Source organism: Sturnus vulgaris, unplaced genomic scaffold (genome assembly GCF_052056855.1).
Source record: "Sturnus vulgaris isolate bStuVul1 unplaced genomic scaffold, bStuVul1.hap1 Scaffold_499, whole genome shotgun sequence".
NCBI lineage: Eukaryota > Metazoa > Chordata > Aves > Passeriformes > Sturnidae > Sturnus > Sturnus vulgaris.
The window spans coordinates 64,759-78,080 of record NW_028276498.1 but is presented as its reverse complement, the minus strand read 5'-3'; the positions used below and the strand labels follow the sequence as shown (position 1 = coordinate 78,080).

Below are 13,322 nucleotides of genomic sequence, written 5' to 3'. Positions count from 1 at the left end.
ATCCCCGGGAAAATAGCCCCCGGAATCCACGCGAAAATCCCCCAGAAATCCCTGTGAAAGCCCCCCCGGAATCCCCAAGAAAATCTCCCCGGAATCCCCGAGAAAATTCGCCCGTAATACTCGGGAAAATATGCCCGGAATCCCCTGGAAAAACCCCCCGGAATCCCCTGGATAATCCCCCGGAATCCCCGATAAAATCCCCCTGGAATCTCCAGGAAAATGCCCCGGGAATACGCGAGAAAATCCCCCCGGAATCCCCTGGAAAATCCCCCCTGAATCCCCGAGAAAAACCCCCCTGAATCCCCGAGAAAATCCCCCCGGATTCCCCTGAAAATCCCTCGGAATCCCCGGGCAAATCTCCCCGGACTCCCCGAGAAAATCCCCCCGGAATTCCCCGGGAAAATCCCCCCGGAATCCCCGAGAAAATCCCCTAGAATTCCCCGGGATAATCCCCCCGGAATCCCCGAGAAAATCCCCCCGCAATCGCCGAGAAAATCCCCCCGGAATCGCCGGAATAATCCCCTGGAATTCCCCGGGAAAATCATCCCGGAATCCCCGAGAATATCCCCCCGGTATCGCCGAGAAAACCCCCCCGGAATCCCCGGGAAAATCCCCCCGCAATCGCCGAGAAAATCCCCCCGGAATCGCCGGAATAATCCCCTGGAATTCCCCGGGAAAATCATCCCGGAATCCCCGAGAAAATCCCCCCGGAATCGCCGGAATAATCCCCTGGAATTCCCCGGGAAAATCATCCCGGAATCCCCGAGAATATCCCCCCGGTATCGCCGAAAAAATCCCCCGGAATCCCCGAGAAAATCCCCCGGAATTTCCCGGGAAAATCACCCCGGAATCCCCGAGAAAATTCTCCCGAAATACTCGGCAAAATCCCCCAGGAATCCACGGAAAATTCCCCGGAATCCAGGAGAAAATACCCCGGAATCCCCATGAAAATCCCCCCGGAATCTCCGAGAAAATCCCCCGGAATCCCCGCGAATATCCCCCCGGAATCCCCGGGAAAATCCCCATGAATTCCCCGGGAAAATAATCTCGGAATCCCCGAGAAAATCTCCCCGGAATCACCGAGATAATGGCCCCGGAATACCCGAGAACATCCCCCGGAATTGCCCGAGAAAATCATCCCGTAATCCCCGAGGAAATCCCCCCGGAACACTCGGGAAAATCCCCCCGGAATTCCTCGTAAAATCACCCCGGATACCCCGGGAAAATCCCTCCGGACTCCCCGAAAAATTCCCCCCGGAATACTCGGGAAAATCCCCCCGGAATCCCCGAGAAAATCCACCCGGAATCCCCTGGAAAATCCACCGGGAATTCCCCGGGAAATTCCTCGCTGAAACCCCTGGAAAATCCCCCGGAATTCCCTGAGAAAATCGCCCCGGAATCCCAGTGAAAATCCCCCCGGAATCCCCGTGAAAATCCCCCCGGAATCCCCGGGAAAATCCCCCAGGAATCCCCTGGAAAATCCCCCAGGTATCCCCGATAAAATCCCCCTGGAATCCCCTGGAAAATCCCCCTGGAATCGCGGGGAAAAAGCCCCCCGCATTTCCCGGGAAAAATCCCCCCGGAATCCCCGATAAAATCTCCCCGGAATCCCTGAGAAAATCCCCCCGGAATCCGCGAGAAAATATGCCCAGAATCCCCGATAAAATCCCCCCGGAATCCCCGGGAATATCCCCCAGGAATCCCCGATAAAATCCCCCCGGAATCCCCCAGAAATTCCCCCCGGAATCCCCGACAAAATCCCCCCGGAATTCCCGACAAAATCCTCCCGGAATCCCCAGAAAATCCCCCCGGAATTCCCGAGAAAATCCCCCCGGAATCCCCGGAAAATCCCCGCAGAATTCCGGTCCATTTCTGTAGGAGAATAGTTTGTAAGGATAGTGCAGAAGGCACTAGTTGCCAACGAGTTACAGCTGTAGTGATTAGCAAGGAGTGGAAACAGCCTTGCCTGCCCAGTGAGGCTGGTTGTTATAAAAGCGTGGGTCAGCTGGCTGCCAGTTTCACTAAGCACAGCTCCAGCTGGAGGTGCAGAGCCTGCTGCAGTGTGGGCTGGAGCCTGCTGGCTGTGCTGCGAGGAGGAAGGGACACGTGGCCGTGCAAGGGATGGACAAGGTGAGAGGATGCTGTGTGTGGGACAGACAGGCTCAGGTGGCTGGGGAAGGGACAGGCTGGGGTTTAGCCAGTCGTACAGAGGAGAGGAGGAGTCGGTGCTGTGTGGAGCTGCCTGTGAGAAAAGGAGTCAGAGTTGCCTCAAAGAAATCTGTGGAGAGAAGGCATGAAAAGTGTGTAATGAAAGACTAATGTTGGTGCCTGTCATGTCTGTCTTGATAGAATTGCTACACGTTTTCTCGGAATGCTTGAATTTAGACATAAAATGAAAACTTTATTGTAAGAAAGGAATGCATTTCTCACCAAAGTGGTGTAGGGTGGGGGATCACAACTCCCAGATGGCCTGGAAGCGGAACGGCCACAGGGGTTACTGTAACTGGGCCTCCAGTACCAAAGCCCCAGTGGGTTTAAAGGCTAGAGCTGGGCTGGGATTAGCACGGGCTCTGCAGCTGGGCTCATGCACAGGTCTGTCAGCACTCCTACCCGAGGACAGTCCCTCACCTAGGGAGAGGTTCTAGGCCTGGAGATGAGGCTGAGTTTGGGAAGGGTGATGAGGACATGGTTAGGGAGGGATGTAAATGCATATCAAAAGACTTAATTTTGAGGGGTGGCAAGCATTAGCTATAAACCAGTAAGTATTTACAGCTAAAGGCTGGAGGTGGGGGCTGTCTGAGGAGGACAGGACTGTTTAAGGCTGAAGTTGGAAGAGAAACCTTGGTGAAGCTTTTGCGTTAGAAACGGCCTCACCTGCCAAATCAGATTTTTGTCTTCAGGATTGCATGAGTGAGGATGCCACAGCCAAGGAAAAGGTTCAGGTTTGGGAGGCAAAGGCGAGTTAGGCAGGGCTGCAGGGCTGGGGCTTGGCTGTTTCCATACTGCTCAGGGCAGCAAAGGGTAGCTGGCTCACTGGGCCTTGGATCTAGAACTCTTTCTGGAACAAGGTGGAGAGCTGAGGTTCATGCAAGGGGCCAGGAATTCTTTGTCTGACTGGAAAATGCCAGAGGGGCAGTGTGTGACTCGGATAGGATGATATGTTCGTCTGGCGAGAGTCACAAAAGAATATTTTGGTTTACTGATAACTGGGCAGCTCAGAAGTTACTACTTGACTTAGTTGCTGCTCCCATCTGTTGCACACATAAACAGAGCAAAGCAGACGAATTCTCTCGGAGCCTGAGGTCTTTGACTGGCCCTCCAAAAATGCTGCCCGCTAAAAAACAGACGTGGGGGAGGAAAGTTGTCAGATACAATAGAGCAAGAAAAGGCCACGGGCTTCAAAGTGCCCTCCAGCAGACCACGGAAGTGACCTGTCTGGAAGTGAAACCAGCAGTCTGCTTCCCCAGCCTCCTGGAAGCCTCTAACAGCTACACAGGCAGTGAGGGGAGAGAACAATTCAACCTAAAAATAATTTTCAGTAGCGTTCTGCACTGCTGTTAAAAATACTGCAACCAGGGAATGTGGTGTGGTGATAACTATTAGGCCTGTAAGTCTGGTAACTGGGGCTTTTAGCTCAAACATCTCGGTATGGCTACTTTGAGCCTTGTAAAAGCTGCGTTAAGTCCAATTTCTTGGGTAGTTCTACTACCTCTAGCCTTGCTTTTCATCCCCTCAGTAACAAAGCAACTCCCTCTCGAGAATGTTATTTACTTTCCATATTATGTGCCTACCGATTTCTGGAATTGCAAATGTCTTTGGATACATGCGTAAATTGAAGTTTCAAGAAAGCTGTCAAGCTAAAACAAAGGCTTGCCATAATGCAGAAGAAAATGTTTTATGGAAGAACTGAGAGGTCCCTACCTGGGCATAGAATTTGCTATACGAAGGTGTGTTCCAAACGGATCTGCCATCTAAACAAGCAGAAAAATAGTTGGAATGTAGTGAGTTCAATTTAACTATTGCTAGAAATAGGAATTATTAGCAGAGCTTGGAGCATGATATCACTAGCAGCAGTAAGACGCTTTTAGTTTGCTTCTCATAAATTACTTGTAAAAAGCATTTGTACCTAGTGTGTAGCAATTAATATTTCCCCATTTTCTTCCCCCCCGCCCCCCAGTCTCAGGTACTCCTTTTATTTTACCCTTTTCTGTCTTGTAACATCACCTTCCTTTATTTTATTCTATCTTCTGTTCTCAGAACATCGCAGCATCCTCTGTCAATGTGAAAGCATTTGTTCATCCTGTCTTGGAATGGCTGTCAATGTTGCCCTCTTCTGGATCACTTTTTTTTTTTTTTTTTTTTTAACAATATGTTGCTAAATGTCAGGAAAATTAATCCACAAACACCAGCGGTTTATGTCCAAAAAGGAAACAGAGGAGTCCTTTTTGCTTTATTCGAATAAAGGGAGAGGCCATGGGACATTCCCCTGGGATCTCTCAAATTTTTGGAGGACGCAGCCTCCTTTTTATCCTATTTTCCCGGCCGCATTTCCCTCTCTCTTTTCCCATTGGCTGAGGTACTTGAGAGGCACAGACTTCCCGGAACGCCTGATACCTGAAATTCCCCTCTAATGTATAACCCTCCCTTTTAATTTTTAATTCTTATAGAATTCATAGCTTCCCCCCGTTGCTTCTTTCATCTTTCGATATCCAATTTCATTTATCAGCAGCCCTGCAGTTTGTTTGTAAAGGCAACTATCTCTTTCCATTCATCAATCAGTGGAATCCATCCCATTGTTTCTTTTATCTCTCAGTGCTAGCCTTATCTACAGGCTGATCCACAGCTCATTTGTAAAGACAAATTCAACATTCCTCTCAGCTAATAAATGAGAAGTTAGCTGAAAAAAGTGAAAACTGGATTTTTTTTTCCGGTGTGTGTCGGACAATACAGTGGAGAGAATTTGCGGGAGGATGATCGAGGATATCCTATTATAATATCGTTCTCGGACATTTTACTATTTTAGATCATCAGTTGTATTCTGAAAGAAATCTATTTTAATGATATGTGTACGTTTGCACGAAGTTATAGTTAAATATAGCTTGCGGCTGGGCTCTTTAATGACTAGGGGTATTTTTGGTTTTAATTCAATATTTTATGCTTGTGGTGTGTAGTGTGCTGATTTATTTTTTAATGTTATTTACTACGTGCGCTTTTGTTTTTGAGTGAAGGTAACTTTCTGGATGGCTTTCTATTTGAGGCAGAATGAATTGAAGTAGGTTTTTAAAACTGATTTTTCATATGTACGATGGGGAGTTTAGTAGGGGCAGCTCTGATGGTGGGGGCTTGGTTGTTAATTTTATCAGACGGCTTTTGTTAGATACAGCTTTTAATTCTGGAAAGTTTTTTTTTCTAATGTCGTGCTTTGAAGGTGGTTTTCGAGGATGTATGGTATAGCTTTATTTTGTTTGTAGATGGTGTATGATAAGGGCTATGGTCTATTTATCTAATGCCATGTTTTTTCATTCAGGTGTTGATAAGGGAGTTCTTGAATGGCGTTTTGTGTTGTTTTTGTTTTTGGTGGGGCGTTGTTTTTAAAGGATACCTTGATAAGGTTTGCCGATGGCGTTCTAGCCTGTAGCATAAGGCATAGGGTAGTTTTTGAATTATTTTGTGGTGGCTTTGATTCTTGCCAGTATGTAGTGTTTGTTTGAGGTAATGCTGTGTAGCTAATTTCTGTTTTCTTATTAATATTAGAATTGGAGTGTTGTAGTATATGGGCTGTTATTATATCATAGGGGTTCTATTTATTTGGTTTGATTGTTTTCTAGTTATGGATAATTTTTCTCAAAAAACCATTTTCAGAATTTCAGGCGTGACACAAAAGAACGCTCAGATTGCTGGAAGGGAAACGTGTGCCCAGATTGTCTCGAAGCAGTGCTGCTGTCGGTTCTCGTTCAGTTGTGTCTTCTGAAAATGAGACTGTTGTATTCATTGCGCTGTGCTAAACACTTGTCATTCTCCCAATGCCAGGAAACAGATGAAGCTTGAAGAAAGAGGAAGGAATTTGGAAGCGTACAAACAAGCTGAGAAGAGGTTCAGAGATCAGGGTGCTCACTGGCAGCAGGGGCTGGGGTTAGGGCTGAGCAGGAGCAAAGCCGGAGCACATCAACCTCACCTCGTGTTTTCTCGGGGGCTTTATGGCCCTGGCAAGAGAGAGATGTTCACTGACGAGTCCCAGGCCGAGCCGTGAGCACAGCATGTTGTGTTGGAGCTGGGGTTTTTTTTTGAGACGTTCAGCAGCCACACTCTCTAGTCAAGAGTCCTGAGGTTTGTTGCTGCTCCACTTTCATCCTCATATCCAGCTTCCAGCCCTTTTCTTCTCTCTGTCCAGTGTGTCTTTTGTGTTCCTTTCTTGTCCTGTGTGCTCCCCATCCCATTCCCGTTCCCTACGGAGGGGGAGGGTGTGGAGACTGGGGGCTCCGACGTGGTTTGGGGCACCCCAAGGTCCCTGGGAAAGGGAGCCGGGCTGCGCTGGAGGAGCAGGTGAGTCGGGCATGGGGGGGGGGTCATGGTGGGTGCCAGAACATTGAGAGGGAGGGGTGGGTGTAGAATGCATGAAAAACAGAACCATAAAAAATACCTAAATATAGTCTAAAAGGAATGTTTAAATGCTTTTTATTTGGGTAGAGGCACGGTTTTTATAGCTAATATAAAAATAAAATATAAAGAATAGAACTAGATTGGTATACATGTAAAATATAATGAAATATAAGTAGCAAATATCTATGAAAAATCTAGTGTATAACAGAAATAATGCAAATATAAGAATATGTATAAATATAAAATAGAGCTATGAGAATGGGAATAAGAATGGGGTAAAACATCAGTGAGAAATGGAAAAAAACCACATGAAAAATGGTGGGAAAATCAGTGAGAAATGGAGAAAAATCAGTGAAAAACGGGGGGGGAATCTTTGAAAAATGGGGAAAAAAATCAGTGAGAAATGGGGGAAAAAAAATCCATGAAAAATGGGGGAATAAATCAGTGAGAAACGGGGAAAAGTGGGGGAAAAAATAATTGAGAAATGGGGAAAAAATCAGTGAGAAATGGGGGAAAAAATCCGTGACGAATGGCGGGAAAAGTCATTAAGAAATGGGGGAAAAATCCGTGAGAAACAGGGAAAAAAATCAATGAGAAATGGGGGAAAATTTGGGACAAAATCAGCGAGAAATGGGGGAAAAATCAGTGGTAAATGGGGGAAAAGTCGATGAAAAATGGGGGAATATTCAGTGAGAAATGGGGGGGGGGGGCGGAAATCAGTGAGAAATGGGGAAAAAAATCCATGGAAAACAGGCAAACAATCCATGGGCAATGGCGGGAACAGAGCGAGCTGTTGTTGCTCGTGCTGTGGTGGCCGATGCTGTGGGGAAAAAGTAAGTGAAAAATGGGGGCAATAATCAGTGATAAATGGGGAGAAAATCAGTGATTAATGGGCGGAAAAATGCATGAAAAATGGAAGGAAAAATTCAGAGAGAAATGGGGGCAAATATCAGTGATAAATGGGGAAAAAAAATCAGTGATTAATGGGGGGAAAAATGCATGGAAAATGGGGGGAAAATTCAGAGAGAAATGGGGGCAAAAATCAGTGAGCAATGGGGGGGAAAATCGGGAAATATCCATGGAAAAATGGGGGGAAAAAATCAGTGAGAAATGGGGGAAAAAATCAGTGAGAAATGGGGGAAACATCATGGTGAAATGGGGAAAAAAAATCTTTGATAAATTGGGGAAACAAATCATTGAGAAATGGGGGAAAAAAATCAGTGAGAAATGGGGAAAATGTGGGGAAAAATCCACGAAAATTGCGGGAAAAAATGCATGAAAAATTGGGGAAAAATCAGTAAGAAATGGGGGAAAAAATCCATGAAAAATGGCGGGAAAAATCAGATCGGCGATCGATAGCTAATGCGTGCCGATCGATTAGATCGGCGATCGATTGATCACGACTACCGATCGATTAGATCGGCGATCGATTGATCGCGCCTGCCGATCGATTAGATCGGCGATCGATTGATCGCGCCTGCCGATCGATTAGATCGGCGATCGATTGATCGCGCCTGCCGATCGATTAGATCGGCGATCGATTGCTAATGCCTGCCGATCGATTAGATCGGCGATCGATTGATCGCGCCTGCCGATCGATTAGATCGGCGATCGATTGCTAATGCCTGCCGATCGATTAGATCGGCGATCGATTGATCGCGCCTGCCGATCGATTAGATCGGCGATCGATTGATCGCGCCTGCCGATCGATTAGATCGGCGATCGATTGCTAATGCCTGCCGATCGATTAGATCGGCGATCGATTGATCGCGCCTGCCGATCGATTAGATCGGCGATCGATTGCTAATGCCTGCCGATCGATTAGATCGGCGATCGATTGATCGCGCCTGCCGATCGATTAGATCGGCGATCGATTGCTAATGCCTGCCGATCGATTAGCTCGGCGATCGATTGATCGCGCCTGCCGATCGATTAGATCGGCGATCGCTTTCCAATGCCTGCCGATCGATTGCTAATGCACACTATTTGCACACTCCTTGCACACCCTTTGCACTCATACAGAGGCAGGAGGTTTCTCAGTTCTGGTCGGGGTTTTTTGGGGCGTTCATTCAGGGGGATTTCCTCAAGGATTGGGACACTCCTTGATTCCATCCCTTGCCTGTCTCCCAAGCGCCACCCTGTGGGCAGAGCGCGGTACTGCGCGCGTGCCTCTCCCAAGATGGCGGCTCGGGTGTCGCTCCCCGACCTTCTAACTCTGGCTGCAAAAGGAGGGGGGCACAGCAAGGAGCCCGCTCGCTCTAGTGGGATGCCTGCGCACGACGCCGACACCGATCCCACGGGTGCGATTTTCGGCGGCGTTTCCAATCGTGCGGACATCTCCTTCAGCCCGCTTCGGCCCGGGGGAGAGGGGCGGGGCCGCCAGCGATGGTCCCGGCGCAGCCCGGGCAGGCTCGGGGCGGAGCCGGGGCTTGGCGAGGCGGGGCACGGAGGTCCCGGGGACGGGACCGGGCGGGGCCGGGGCGGTGCTTTAGGGGCGGTCCCCAGTGGTCCCAGGCGGCACCGGGGGCGGGGCCGGGTGATCCCGGAGCGGTACCGAGCTGTGCTGGGGACGGTGCTGCAGGGGCGGTGCCGGGCCCGCCTCAGGGTGATTGAATGCCCAGAAATCGCCTCCTCTGCCCCGTGCTCACACTGAGCTGCGGGCTGCAGCGTGCTGTCGGAGCTCCGCACACAGCACGGATTTGGGCTTCCCCTCCTCTCAAACCCTCTCCCCCTTCTTCCTCCTCCTCATCTTCCTCTTTGTCCTCTGTCACTGCTGAGGCTCTGGAAAGAACTGAAATTCTGCAGGGAGAGATGTCCTCTCGTGGCCCCAGGGACTGCCTCGGCACGGGCCACGAGCGCCTCCGGCCCCTGCCTTCTCCTGCTTGAAAAGATCACCTGGAGCCCGAGCTCGGGGGGGTGAAATCAGCTGAAATCCAGGTAACTCTGTCAAGTGCCCCCCAGGGACATCGGCGGGGCTGGGGGATGAGGGTTTGAAACAGCAAATTCTTTGGAATATACACCTGTCCCTGTGCCGATGCTGCTGAGCTTCCTGCCACAGTATATCCCCACTCCATGAGGCGCTGTGAGGTTATGGCAGTGGGAATTGAGCAGGGAATTCGGGACTATGGGCATAATTCACGGGAGCTAGCAAAGCTGACAGCCAACCCCAAATCGGGGCACAGCACAGAGAACAATCTGTGTGCTGCCCTGTCAGCTCAAGCTCCTGGGCTGGCAAGTATTGGGAGTTAAATGTATGGAATTACACAAATCACAGCAACTGGCATCACCCAGAGGGACAATCCAAGGCCCAAACAATTCCTCCACAGTCCACTCTGGGAAAAACACCCTGTGCCTGCCAGGAGCTCTGACCCTGCTTTTCCTACCAGCTCCTGAGCAGTGTCAGGGCCACCACGACGCCTTTAAAATCCAGATAAACCCCAAATCCTACACAGTGAATAATCCAAAGAAAGTACTGAATTGTTGTCATTAAAAGCTCAAAACTCATTAAGAATTCTATGACAACAGTGTAATGGACTCCCAGGAACCTCATGAATGCTCTCGGTTTCATTTTTGTGTATTTTTACTCCCTCATTTGGCAGCTTGTAAAACTTATCCTGGAATTCAGAGGTCAAGCAGGATCGACTTTGGATTGACCTTCACCTCTGTTCCCACTTTGTGCAAACACAACTCGTGCCCAGGTGGGTGAACTCATCACCTCAGCTTTTCACTCCAGAGTATCCCCTCCTTATTTCCCTGTAGATGAACTCAGATCCACTCCTCACCTCCACTGGTCATCCAAGCGTCCATTCTGTTCCCCACAGGCCCTGGTGGCCCCAGGGAGCTCCCTTGGCCTTTCTCCTGCCCCTCTGCAGCCCGAGGTCGCTACACAAACAGTTCTTGTGTCCCCTCTAAATGACCCCGGGTTTTCTGCTCAATGAATGGCATGACCCGTGCCCACTGCTCATGATTCACCCAACCAAAATCAAGAGCAAATGTTGCTTGGGCTTTAAGAACTTGAAATAACTCTGAAGCAAAAGAAATCACCTTTTTCTCCTGGTTTTTATTTTTATTTTTTCATTTAAGATGCTGGACTTGCCTCTGTGGATGTGTGCTGAGCTCTCACTGCAGGGGACTGTCAGGCCTGAATGGCTGTGAGTTCGTGTTCTTCTCAGTAGGGAATCAGAAATTATTCTTAGACCATAGAATTGTTTTCTGAAACCTTTCCCCTTTCCTCTTTGTGCCTTTGAATTTTTCAGCTGTTCCCTGTTGTCACTTCCCCTGCCTGACTTCTGTGCAGCTCCTAGCTGGGAAAAACTGGGAAAACTTAGGGGGTACAGAGGTGGAATTTTTGGCTGGATTTTTCTAACATTTCTAATTTTGCTGAACTTATTTCCCCAGTGAGAAGAGCACGAACTCACAGCCATGCAGGCCTGACAGTCACTGCGGGAAATCTGACACAGTATTAATAAGTAACCTTTCCTGAGAGCAGTCACCACCCCAGTCCTCCAGCCTTGTCAAATGTTTGCAATGAATGGACCCAAGTTCTAATCCTTAATCTAAATTTATGTCAGCTTTTGTTAGAAAGATACCGGACAGTAAATCATACAAGAGAATTTAAAAATTGCACAAAGAATAACAGGCCCAGACCAAACCCAACCGCCCCCATCACCGCTCCACCCCAATTTTGGGAGAAACAGTGATACAGTTTATAAATACTCTCCTTCCACACTATTCAGTCCTTCACCGCACATCCCCAGAGAGGAGTCCCTCAGACCTTGCTCCCCTGAACACCAGGAGAGCTGGAGTTTCACCCAGATCCCACATTCCCATGGCAGTTAATCCCAGCAGGGAGGCAAAGAGGAACCCTGCATCCTCTGACATAGCCCACAGCACGGGCAGCACCAGGAGCCCTCCAGGCTCAGACCTCTGGTGCTGAAGCCTCTGGGCTTTGGCTGATCAAACACCACAGCTCTTGGCAAAGATGCCAGGAGAGTCGTGATTCTTCCTGTCCTGAAAGAGAGGAGGAAAAGAAAATTAAGTCGACTGCAGAAGGATTCCAGCTCTCAACTTCTGCTCTGATTCCTCACTCTGGGGTTTTATCCATGACAAGTGACACCAATTCAGAGTGCCCTTTTCCAGCATTTTTATTCCTAACTATTAAAAGGATGCTCATTTCTCTTATTGTATTCTTTGCTTAATTTTATTAGCGGCATTTTCATCCCAGACCCCACTTGTCAGTTCTTCAATCCTTTAGCACTGGACTTGGCACAAAGGGATACCCGTGGTGCTGCATCACAAGAAATCCCAAAGAGAAACCCCTTCCAAACCTGACGGAGAAAGCTTTCAAGGCACTCCAGAACACAGACAGCTTTTCCTGCCTTGTCAGGCCACACCAATTCTGTCCCATCCACCTGAACTGTGCAGGTGAGGAAAAGGCTTTCCTTGCTCCTCGGGAATCACTGTCTGAGACCACAGATGTCCATCCTGGGCAGCACCTGGAAACAACGTGGGAAAGGCAAAATGAGAGTGTTTTCTATCAGAAAATTACTACTACTAATAAAAATAACAATCAGAACTTCTGGACAAATTTAGTAACATCACTTTGATATGAGAAATACAGGCCATGCCCATCCTTGTAGCCCAGGTGAAAACAGGAAGGAGAACTAGAGGAAAAGCAGAGTCCCTTATTTGATCTCTGGACACAAACTGAGGCCTTTTCCCTGTGAAACCAAACTCACCCTTCCAGGGTTCCTGAGATCAGCTACGAGGAGGCTTTTGGCACTCCAAGAGCAGCTGGGTCACAGCTGGATGCGGCTTGGGTCTGGGAGACACCGTGCTCCTTCTGGAATTATAGCACGCAAATGCCTGCTCCTGGCCCCAGGCCCGGAGATAAAATCTGTGGGGTTTTTCCCTGTGCAACATTGTTCACCCCTCCCAGGTTCCTGAGATCTGCACAGAGGAGGCTTTGGGCACCCCAAAGGCAGCCAGGGTTACAGGTGGGGGCAGCTTGGGGCTGGGAGAAATCCTCATCCATTTGGAATTTTATCAGGCAGAAACCTGGCTGGGTGCACAGGTCTCTGGACACGACCAGTGGCCCTTTCCCCTGTGAAACAAAACTCACCCTGCCAGGCTCCTGAGACCACTTAGGAGGAGGGGTTTGACTCTCCAAGAGCAGTCGCAACGAGAGATGCTCACACAGAAGGCCATGCAGAAGAGGAAACGAGCGCACCCGCAGCCCCCCAAGGCGCGCCCCAACGCCCCAGACCCGGCACCGCCAGCTCGGGCAGTCCCATAAAGCATCCCCCGCCTCCGCAGCGGCGGGACAGGCGGGGCCCGGGGTCCCGAGGAAACCGAGCGTGCCCGGAGGCGCGGCAGGACGGCAGCGCAGCGCCGCCTGGCGGCGGAGCAGGAGAGCAGCGCCGGGCCCCATGGCAGTATCGGTACCCGTGCGCCCCCTGCTGTCCGCGGCGATGCAGCGCCCGATGCCGAGTTCCACGCCCGTGTCGCCGAGGGAGAGGGGCACCGCTGGCTGGGGCCTCCCCGCCGACACGGACAGAAGCCGAAGCAGAAGCCCCGGTGCCATTGGCGGCCCCTACCCAGCGGGCCGGGCTCCGCCGGGCCCGCGGCCCCGCGCGGTATCGGGTCGGCCCGCTCCCGTCTTCGTCGCACCCGGGCCCTGCTCCTGGCATGAAGCGCGTCACCGCCCCGCGCCGTCCCGCCCC

General features: G+C 50.0%; 1 long non-coding RNA gene across 1 annotated transcript; it reads left to right on the top strand.

Annotated features, from left to right (window-relative positions):
- Window positions 1-9,089: 9,089 nt before the first annotated feature.
- On the top strand, window positions 9,090-11,780 carry LOC148217680 (uncharacterized). The gene is made up of 2 exons (XR_015800868.1): window positions 9,090-9,537; window positions 10,200-11,780. It is a non-coding gene; the product is annotated as an uncharacterized LOC148217680 (long non-coding RNA).
- Window positions 11,781-13,322: the final 1,542 nt, after the last annotated feature.